This window comes from Eschscholzia californica, unplaced genomic scaffold (assembly GCF_041429995.1).
Source record: "Eschscholzia californica isolate CP2 unplaced genomic scaffold, dmEscCali1.0.p SCAF_2, whole genome shotgun sequence".
NCBI lineage: Eukaryota > Viridiplantae > Streptophyta > Magnoliopsida > Ranunculales > Papaveraceae > Eschscholzia > Eschscholzia californica.
This window is the reverse complement of record NW_028238309.1, coordinates 19,432,236-19,444,471: the sequence shown is the minus strand read 5'-3', so window position 1 is coordinate 19,444,471 and position 12,236 is coordinate 19,432,236.

Sequence of the window (12,236 nt, the reverse complement as noted above, 5' to 3'; positions counted from 1 at the left end):
CCAAAAGCTTGAGGTTGAGGTAATACACAGGGGGTAATCGAGTGCTCTACTATTCGACATTTATGGCATATAGCTTTAGGAAATTTATAGTAGCTAAAGTTCACTGGCTTACCTCTGTCTGTGAAGATGGAGTTGAGAGTGGATAATAGCGGAGTCCTCACATCGTACATGAATTGGATTCGGATGGTGGAATTGGACCCTGAACTAAAGTTTCTTGGTAAAATCTGAATGATGTAGCCCATGCAAGAGAAGATAAGATCTAGGTCTTGCCTATTCTGGATTGAGGATGGTAGACCCGAAAAGCTACACCACATGGGCTCTAGCATGAGTGCTGGGATGATCTCTTTAAGTGGAAATTCCACCTCCTGCATCACGACCAAGTAACCCCTTATGATCCAAGGTCTTCCTTGGTGAATCTCGTTCAAAACAGTGAGATTACGAGGTTTAATGAGGAAGTGGTTCGGACCAGTGGCTGAGGGTGTGATCTTACATTCCCTAAAAAATCTTGATTGGCCTGAGAGGTGTTTCCTTATGAACCCTATTCCATAGTCGTATCTACAACACAACCGAGCTAAGAAACCCGATGAAATCTCCATGAGGTCTTTGTTTTCAGAGGGTTTGGGATAACAAATAGTTAGGTTACCACCCTCTGAAAGACTAAGCTGAACCGCCATCTTTCTAGTTATGTCTTCTATGTTCGAATCAGTAGAGTGGATCGACATGAACGTGGTTACTAAGATGAGGAAGGGGAGGATGTAGAATGTCTTTCTTCTAACCAGAAAAGACATGCAGAAGGGTAGAAGACAGAAGAGAACTTTAAAGAATATGATGGATCTCTTCTGTCTTCTCCTCTTTGACATCTCTCTTTCTTCTCAGACCACGTGTAATCACAAGAGTTACACTCGTCTTGAGTAAAGGAAGATCTTCTAGAGATCTTCACCACTTGTAAAAGAAGTGTTAATACACTCAACCTGTTGATGACCTTGACAGTCACCTAGGTGCGGCGCATGCGAGGGGAAGTCGAAGAGTTTACTCGGTTGAATCTCTTAATTATTCATGTTAGTAAACTTAGGAGATAAAGCCAGATGTAAATTAAATAGAGGGTAGGGGATTTTACCTAAAGATGCCTGGATATTCCTCCTTGCTTCTTCCCAAGACGAACAGCGACTCTAGGTTTCCTCTACTGGTCCGTTGATCTTTTAGATTACTTTGGTAACAGGGAACGTGGTCTAGATTACCCCATAACCTAGGTGATTATGTCTGCTCGATTCACCGTGTGCACCTGGTTTTCCTTAACTTGCTAATTAGGGTTTTCAGTGAGGGAGAAAGGAGGGGGATGACTTCGATGTGGCTGACGTCAGCTCGGAGTCTCTCTCTCCTCAAAAACCCTCGTTTTCCTTTTATTTTTTGGCTAGTCCAAACACTTTTTTTCTCGGTTTATTGTACCCATATGCGAAAAAAGAGGAAGAAGAAGATAATCCAGAGGTGAAACAGGAAGAAAAAAAAAAAATGATAAAGGGTTAATTCCATTTTGCCCTTAAAGTTGACCAACTCAAGAAAATTACAACTAAGATGAGCTTAAGCTTCCAAAGTGGCCCTAAACCACTTTTCTATTCGTTTTTCCACCCACAATAATAATTATGGCCAGCCATAATTATTTATTGAGTTAATTCCTATATGGCCCCTACTTTGTGACCAACTTCCTTTGTGATCCCTTTTTTTTCGTAAATTCAAATATGGCCCCCTTTATTTAACACCGTCAGTCAACTTTTATGGTTAATCTTTTTGTTTCCATATTTACCCTTCTTATAAGAATGATTTCAAAATTCAAAATTGACCCCCTTTTAAATTTGGGTCAATTTACAAAAACTTATAGCTACTTTAGAAAAAAATAGGGGGCCAAAATAGAATACATATAAAAAAAATTTAAAAACACCTCATCTCTCCCTCTCTCTCCTCCATCTCATCGCCTCTCTCCTCCACATCATGTATCTCGCCACCTCATCATCTTCTCCGATGAAGGTCGCCGGCCGGCCAAATTTTCCGGCGACCTTCAAACTTTTTTTTTTTTTTTTTATCTTTCTCTAACTAATCTCTCTCTCATTTCTCTCTCTCCCATCTCTCTCTCTCTCTCCCATCTCTCTCTCATTTCTCTCTCTCATTTCTCTCTCTCATTTCTCTCTCTCATCTCTCTATAATTCCGGCGAAGGGGAGGAGCCCCTTCGCCGGAATAACCAGACCTTGAAGGTCTGGTTAATAACCAGACTCGGTTTGGTTTCAAACCAGACCGAGATCTGGCTTGAAACCAGACCGAGTCTGGTTATTCCGACGAAGGGGCTCCTCCCCTTCGCCAGAATTATAGTGAGATGAGAGAGAGAGAGAAATGAGAGAGAGAGAGAGAGAGAGCGAAATTAGAGAGAGAGAGAGTAGTTAGAGAGATTAAAGAGAAAGAGATTAGAGAGATAAAAAAAAATTGAAGGTCGCCGAAAAATTTGGCCGGTCGGCGACCTTCATCGGAGAAGATGATGAGGTGGCGAGATACATGATGTGGAGGAGAGAGGCGATGAGATGGAGGAGAGAGAGGGAGAGATGAGGTGTTTTTAAATTTTTTTTATTTGTATTCTATTTTGGCCCCTAGTTTTTTCATAAGTAGCTATAAGTTTTTGGAAATTGACCCAAATTTAAAAGGGGGTCAATTTTGAATTTTGAAATCATTCTTATAAGAAGGGTAAATATGGAAACAAAAAGATGAGCCATAAAAGTTGACTAACGGTGTTAAGAAAAGGGGGTCATATTTGAATTTACGAAAAAAAGGGGGCTATAAAGGAAGCTGGTCACAAAGTAGGGGGTCTGATAGGCCTAAAAATAGGTCTATTCCCGCAAGTATACGGGGTCAAGTTATAGTATTTATAATAAGATCGAGTATCGTCCCAAGGGATAAGTAGGCAATTTCGGATATTGACGGCAAGTTTAGCCCAATAATCAAAATGTCAATATCTAACTTAGACTAAAACACACACACACCCCTCATAAAATTGATGATTGATATATAAGCAATAAGAAAACAAATGAAACTATCTAAGAGAGGGGAGAAGATATCTAAGGTTATAAAATCCACCACATAATTTCACTTTATAAAACAAACACTTAATTATTTAAATCTCTTTTGTATTTACTCGGGATCCAATATAATGAACTATTTGGATTCCGGATGATGTTCTAGATAAAACAATTTTATAATCACTAATTCTAATTGTCTTCCTTATAAAGATTCGGATCACTTAACTATTATTCATCATCTAAAAAGCATACTCCATCTAACAACTTAACGAAAGTATGAAATATCTAATTATGAGGCATGAGTAATGGAAAGAAAATCCAATCCATATAAATAAACAATCAATAGACATTAAAGCACATCAAAGGATTTAATTAATCAAGAACAAGTATTATAAAGATCCAAAATGGGTTTCATTCACAACCTTAGATTGCTAAATTAACTATACATGGAATCTAGAGTGACATTCATTGACATTGTAAAATAAATGAAAATACTAAGAAATTAATGGAAAGAAATCACCAAGAATGTTCAAAATCCATATTCCCATGTATCTCCATTTTATCCAAGATTTGCTCCATTTGTGTTCAAGAATTGTACTCCAAGAAATCCAAGTAATAGCTATTTTATTGCAACCCAAATAAGAAAAAGAAAGAGAAGGAAGAAATTAGATCTAGAAAGAAGTTGGAAAGAAGAGATGAAGAGGGTAAAGATGATAGAAGAATATGGAAGGAAGAAGGAGAAGACTATTAATGGAGGAAAGAATAGTGGTAGAGAAGAAGTAGTAGAGAAAGATGGAAGAAGAATGGAAAAGATGGATTTAATAGTAGAGAAGAAAGAAAGAAATAGGTAAGAAGAGGTATAGGTTGAGTAGAGAAGAGGAATATTGAGTAAGAAGAGGTATGAGAGGGTTTGCAAGTCTAGGTTTTAATGGAGGAGAAAGGTGCTATTTATAGATGGGTTAGGGTTTTGGTTGGGTTAAATGGTAAAAAGAATTAAAATGAAGGGTTACTTTTGGAATTTAATGGGTTAAAAGGACAAAACCAGGTGGCTAGGGCTTTAAAGTGGGAATTCGGGTGATTTGGTGTACCCGGTTATAAGATAATAAGGTGGGATGATTCAGTAGCCGTCAGATGAAAAAAAACGCGGGATCTGGAGGGTCGGGAGAGTGACACGTGATCGGATGCATCCAATTAAGCTGCTACGGGCAACATGGGAATGGAATAAAGGACGGGACTTACGGAAGCCGTCGGATCTGGGACACGCGGAAGGGAGCGGCTAAGATTAAAACGTTGCTTCCGGGTGCACGGAGTTAAGTTGCAACGGGCTACACAGAAGCATCAATTGAGAAGGACGCTCAGCAACCGTCGATCTGGGACACGCGGAGAAGAACGGTCAAGATTAAAACGTTGAAGTGGGGCTACCGGGTTAAGTTGCTGCGCGCTCCACCGGATCAGGCCTATAGGGTCCATTTCGTTGCTTTGCGGAAACACGGGATTTAGATGCACCATCCTCCATAGCGCGCCACGTGTTCCTTGGTGTACCGCGCGCCAAATCTGTGCCCGACACTGTCCCGAGTGTTGACCAAATGTGCACCAAATGTTGACTGACTTTGACTTTGCATATTTCACTCATCCGAACTTCGATTTGACTTCCGTTTTCTCCTACGGACTCGTCTCGACCTCTACTTTTCAACCACGCACTGACCTTGGCCAAATTACCAGAATTTCCTTCACTCCAAATGATCAAAATATCCTTCATGCACCTTTTCCTCGTTTTTAACCGTTTTTCACACCTAACTCTCCAAAAGACACCTAATGAAGAAAACCAACCATTTTATTATAATAAATACTCGAAACGAACTAACTCGACTAAATTAAACGACTCAGATGGGACATTTTCATGACCTATCAAACATCCCCAAACTTAGATTTTGCTAGTCCTCGAGCAAAACAAAATAAAAGAAAAACCTAACTCACTTTCGGAGGAACCCCGGTTGCATTTAGCATATGCAACAAGCCGTTAAACCCCTAGGTTGCCCTAGTGGACGAGTGTGGTCTCGTGAGGGTTTCCATAGATGATACCCACAAACATCATGGTTTCAAATACACAAGGGTCCAACAACCACATCGTAGATAAGCATGATTGATATAGTAAAGGGTTTAAGCATGTCAACACATAATGAATCAAGTAAATAAGTTCTTGTAAAAGCTAAAGGCCCCTTCACTAATGATCTTACCCTAAAATGCAAGTGTCATACCATAATAAGCACATCTATGTTCCGAAGTCACAAAACTTTGATTCCCAAGTTAGTACATTTCGCCTCGACTTCGGCCTCACGGACATACACTCCAAATATGAAATCACTCAAGAATGGTTCGCTCGTATGTGTGAGTGTGATCACTTAACTAGGACTCAACACATAAAAAGGGGTGAGGACAACATTTTGGAACGAATGATCTTCGAAAAGGAATTAGCCACTATATAGAGTGGGGAAGCTCACTCGCCCTTCTCACCCATTCTAGCCTCTAAAAATGCCTTCTAAAGGTTAGCGGATACTAGAGATGGATGACGATGGTGGATTCCCGAGAATTTTGACCTCTTCATTATGGTAGAACCTCTTAAGCATCTCAACATTTGTTTCTTGCTTCGAATACTTATTCATGAACAAAAACACCAACACATATATACAATCACATCACTCACACAAAAGAGCTAACACATGCTCAAACATACACAAAAATCACTTTTTTCATTTTTTTTTCTTTTTTTTCATATCACTTTTTTTTTCATTTTTTTTCATTCTCTTTTTTTTCATTTTTTTTTCATTTTCATAACACAAATACAATCAACCAAAACAACATACAACACACACAACTCTATTCTTGCAATCAACTTTTCATTTCATATTTGCTTTTGACATTCTTCATTCTTTTATCTCATGTCTTCATTCTCGGGATATAAGATGATGGATGGTGATGGAGTATCCGCTTTCCTCTAGTTGGCATTCTCATTGGGTTTCATGGACTACAAGGGCAAGGTTAATTCGCTATCCTAATGTCACTCCTAGTGTCTAAGGAAATTGAGCACACGAGATCAAATGAGCTCTTTTATAAGTTACGAGGTTGAGTAGCTCTTCATTCTACTCGGAGTTAGCGCGGAAGAGTACACTCGAATAGCTATTTAGGCTTTGAGCTCTCACGTGGGTTAAGTCTCCACTAATGACTACTTTAGGTCTCTTAGAAATGTTTCTTCTTCACTAAGATGTAACTCACATGGCACAACACAAACACTAAAAGACTCGACTTTCATGCAAAGGCCATTAGCAATCACAAAACTCATCAACTCGACACATATGCATCAAAATTCTTAAAACTATCACTAGAATCACATGCAAATCTACTTAAAATGTTCAAAATTTTCAAATTTTGGCTAATTTGAACCCTTTTGTCTTTGAACCCATGGTCATGCATTGGTTATGGTCATATCCCGCATCCCCAAACTTAAAACTAACATTGTCCTCAATGTTCTAAGCATACACTCACCAAAAGATAAAGAGGCACATTAATTTTAAGAGAAGAGTGGAGAGATATTACCATAACCGAAGGAGATAAAAGATGATACTACCAAGGCTCATGTATAAAGAGGTTCCAAGTTGATGCCAAGCTCGCGCCATCCCCAAACTTGGAACAAACCACGCCTTAGAAGTAAAACATATAAGAATTGCTCCTAAAATATCAAAAAATATCATGAGAATTAATCACATAAAAGACATGACCACATACAAATCTACCACTAACGTGGGTATACACGATTGCATTGAGCTATGCAATTAGCCTTTGATTCTTTTGATTTCACACAAGAACACGAGTTATGTCTCGTGGAGGGTTTCCAGAGATGATACCCACAAACATCAAGACCCATCAGTCGGCCTAACGATCATAAAGCAAAAGACGGAAGATTTGGGGGTCAACCCAAAAAAAGCTATATACAAATGATAATCGTCTCACAACTATGTACAAACTATAACGTGCAAGTAAGACGATTGAAGAAAATAAGCCATCCCCAAACTTAGTGGATGCACGGTCCACTAAGTAAGCATAAATGCTAGGGGCGACGACTAAGAAGTCGTCAAAAGGATCGACATACAAATGAAGGGCTAAGAGGTCAGTCGAAGGCAAAAAGTCATCTGGAAGCTTAGTGGATAGAACATCCACTATGTCCATAGACACTCTAGGAAAGAGGTCTGAAATGTCCCAAAAGGGATCAACGACCGAGTCTGAGATCACGTGAAAGGTTGAACTGGACTCTAAGGGTAAGGCAATAGGCTCAGGGACCAAGTCAAGGTCCATGGTTTCCTTAGGTAAATGGTCCGACAAACTATCCAACATGTCTCTAGATACTATGTCATCGATGTCCTCAAAGGCATCTAAAGCCTCATAATCAATTATAGCATCATGTACGGCATCTAAGACTGACTCCTTACAAGTGTCGAAAATCGAAAAGTTCAATATAGTGTCGTCCCCAAACTTGTTCATAGAGCCACCATCCTGAATCTCAACGTCTAATGTAGTCCTATCATGATGAGATGACACATGGTGAGGAAACGAGACAACAAGGTTATCAGTTTGTTCAAGCTCTTGGGTCTTCTCAGTTGATTCGTCGACATTTAACTTAGTACTAGGGTTAGACGTATTACCCTCGCCATCGGACCTAGTACCCTCTTGAGTTTGGGGTGGTAAAACCCCTTCCTCGTCGGCTAATAACTGTGATGTAATCATCTGTACTTGATGATTTAGAGACTCAAACTGATGATTTAGAGACTCAAACCTCTGTTGTAACTCTTGTTGCATTTGAATCTGAGTCTGTTGAAATCGATTTTGTGTCTCTTCAAGTTGTAACATCATTTCAGTCAGACGACTTACAGACTCTAATTGAGATCTATCTTCAAGAGTCTCTTCATGATAAGGCTCACAAGTGTAACGAGATGAAGACTCTTGATAATAACTCCCACCGTACATACTAGGATCATACCTGCCTCTAAAATCATTGGTCTCAGAATAGTGTGGACTATAAGGTCTCTCATACATATTTAGTGTCGGACCATATCCATCACTAATTTGACCATCTCTATACATATGTCGGTATTCTCCTAGGGTCATACGAGATCGGTCAGACTCAAATGGTCTATTCCCCTCACTAATCGAAACATCCCTACACATCCTTTGGTATTCACCTAAGGTCATATCAGGTCGGTTAGTGCGGGGAATCCTCGAAATAAGCTCATCATCATCAACATCGAATGGCCAACCGTTATAAGAACGGGCCATGATTTAACAGTATTCAAAGATGGCACATAATCACAAAATGGGAACTAACAATTATGGAACTAAACAATCGCACAAAAGTAAGAAGGAAGAGATAGAATGCGATACTATCGACTTTTCGCTTGACTTCTCGATTCCTTCATTTCCTTCGCTCCTATGTCTCTTCCGGCTATTTCCTTGAAATGGTACCTTAAAAAAAAATAAACTTAAGAAAATAGAAAAACAAATAAAGCAAAAATGTCTAAGTAAGAAATTAACACTAAACTAATGAACAAACAAGCAAACGATGTCCAAACTACTAAACCTATCCCCGGCAGCGGCGCCAAAAACTTGATAGGCCTAAAAATAGGTCTATTCCCGCAAGTATACGGGGTCAAGTTATAGTATTTATAATAAGATCGAGTATCGTCCCAAGGGATAAGTAGGCAATTTCGGATATTGATGGCAAGTTTAGCCCAATAATCAAAATGTCAATATCTAACTTAGACTAAAACACACACACACCCCTCATAAAATTGATGATTGATATATAAGCAATAAGAAAACAAATGAAACTATCTAAACTATCTAAGAGAGGGGAGAAGATATCTAAGGTTATAAAATCCACCACATAATTTCACTTTATAAAACAAACACTTAATTATTTAAATCTCTTTTGTATTTACTCGGGATCCAATATAATGAACTATTTGGATTCCGGATGATGTTCTAGATAAAACAATTTTATAATCACTAATTCTAATTGTCTTCCTTATAAAGATTCAGATCACTTAACTATTATTCATCATCTAAAAAGCATACTCCATCTAACAACTTAACGAAAGTATGAAATATCTAATTATGAGGCATGAGTAATGGAAAGAAAATCCAATCCATATAGATAAACAATCAATAGACATTAAAGCACATCAAAGGATTTAATTAATCAAGAACAAGTATTATAAAGATCCAAAATGGGTTTCATTCACAACCTTAGATTGCTAAATTAACTATACATGGAATCTAGAGTGACATTCATTGACATTGTAAAATAAATGAAAATACTAAGAAATTAATGGAAAGAAATCACCAAGAATGTTCAAAATCCATATTCCCATGTATCTCCATTTTATCCAAGATTTGCTCCATTTGTGTTCAAGAATTGTACTCCAAGAAATCCAAATAATAGCTATTTTATTGCAACCCAAATAAGAAAAAGAAAGAGAAGGAAGAAATTAGATCTAGAAAGAAGTTGGAAAGAAGAGATGAAGAGGGTAAAGATGATAGAAGAATATGAAAGGAAGAAGGAGAAAACTATTAATGGAAGAAAGAATAGTGGTAGAGAAGAAGTAGTAGAGAAAGATGGAAGAAGAATGGAAAAGATGGATTTAATAGTAGAGAAGAAAGAAAGAAATAGGTAAGAAGAGGTATAGGTTGAGTAGAGAAGAGGAATATTGAGTAAGAAGAGGTATGAGAGGGTTTGCAAGTCTAGGTTTTAATGGAGGAGAAAGGTGCTATTTATAGATGGGTTAGGGTTTTGGTTGGGTTAAATGGTAAAAAGAATTAAAAGGAAGGGTTACTTTTGGAATTTAATGGGTTAAAAGGACAAAACCAGGTGGCTAGGGCTTTAAAGTGGGAATTCGGGTGATTTGGTGTACCCGGTTATAAGATAATAAGGTGGGATGATTCAGTAGCCATCGGATGGAAAAGAACGCAGGATCTGGAGGGTCGGGAGAGTGACACGTGATCGGATGCATCCAATTAAGCTGCTACGGGCAACATGGGAATGGAATAAAGGACGGGACTTACGGAAGCCGTCGGATCTGGGACACGCGGAAGGGAGCGGCTAAGATTAAAACGTTGCTTCCGGGTGCACGGAGTTAAGTTGCAACGGGCTACACAGAAGCATCAATTGAGAAGGACGCTCAGCAACCGTCGATCTGGGACACGCGGAGAAGAACGATCAAGATTAAAACGTTGAAGTGGGGCTACCGGGTTAAGTTGCTGCGCGCTCCACCGGATCAGGCCTATAGGGTCCATTTCGTTGCTTTGCGGAAACACGGGATTTAGATGCACCATCCTCCATAGCGCGCCACGTGTTCCTTGGTGTACCGCGCGCCAAATCTGTGCCCGACACTGTCCCGAGTGTTGACCAAATGTGCACCAAATGTTGACTGACTTTGACTTTGCATATTTCACTCATCCGAACTCCGATTTGACTTCCGTTTTCTCCTACGGACTCGTCTCGACCTCTACTTTTCAACCACGCACTGACCTTGGCCAAACTACCAGAATTTCCTTCACTCCAAATGACCAAAATATCCTTCATGCACCTTTTCCTCGTTTTTAACCGTTTTTCACACCTAACTCTCCAAAAGACACCTAATCAAGAAAACCAACCATTTTATTATAATAAATACTCGAAACGAACTAACTCGACTAAATTAAACGACTCAGATGGGACATTTTCATGACCCATCAGGGTCATATAGGAATTAACTCTTATTTATTCTTAATACTAATTTTGTCATATCTTATTTTCCCACGTTTTTCTCATCGTAAGATGAATGTCGAAGATATAAGAATATGTCAACTATAAGTGAGAGAAACTAGGAAAAGTCAATAGGACAAAACTAATACGATAAAACAAAAGATACTTGTTGTGGACATAAAAAAGAAGAGTTAATTCCTATATGGCCCCCTACTTTGTGACCAGCTTCCTTTATGGCCCCCTTTTTTTCGTAAATTCAAATATGGCCCCCTATTTTCAAGGAAATGTCCTAACTACCCTTTGTTTAAATCTTTTTTCAAAATAAAATAAAAAAACCAAACATAATTCCACCTCACTTCCCTCTCCACCACTTATCTCTCTCCACCTCACCTTTCTTCCCAAATCATCTTTCTCTCTCTCCACCTCACCTCTCTCTCTCTCCACCTCACCTCACTCTCTCTCCACCTCACTCTATCTTCTCCGATGAAGGTCGCCGGCCGGAAAATTTTCCGGCCGGCGACCTTCAACCTAAAAAAAAAAAAAAAAAAAAATTTTTTTTTTGAAATCTCATCTCTCTCTCTCTCTAAAAACTCCGGCGAAGGGGGTTCCCTTCGCCGGAGTCGGGTCTGTTGAAGAACAGACCAGATCGGGTCTGTTCTTCAACAGACCAGTCCGGTCTGTTGAAGAACAGACCGATCTGGTCTGTTCTTCAACAGACCAGATCGGGTCTGTTGAAGAACAGACCAGATCTGGTCTGTTCTTCAACAGACCCGACTCCGGCGAAGGGAACCCCCTTCGCCGGAGTTTTTAGAGAGAGAGAGAGATGAGATTTAAAAAAAAAAATTTTTTTTTTTTTTTTTTTAGGTTGAAGGTCGCCGGCCGGAAAATTTTCCGGCCGGCGACCTTCATCGGAGAAGATAGAGTGAGGTGGAGAGAGAGAGAGGTGAGGTGGAGAGAGAAAAAGGTGAGTTGGAGAGAGAGAAAGATGATTTGGGAAGAGAGGTGAGGTGGAGAGAGATAAGTGGTGGAGAGGGAAGTGAGGTGGAATTATGTTTGTTTTTTTTTATTTTATTTTGAAAAAAAATTTAAACGAAGGGTAGTTAGGACATTTCCATGAAAATAGGGGGCCATATTTGAATTTACGAAAAAAAGGGGGCCATAAAGGAAGCTGGTCACAAAGTAGGGGGCCATATAGGAATTAACTCAAAAAAGAATCACAAGCGGTTTAGGAATCAAATTTGCAAGTTTGATAATCTTTATGTGGCCAAAATGAAACTAATCCGAAGATCAGAAAGACGAAAGAAGAAGATGAAACAAAGAACATGATGAAACACAAAAGAAAAATGAAATTGAAACAAATCAGATTTTGTTCATTTTCTTC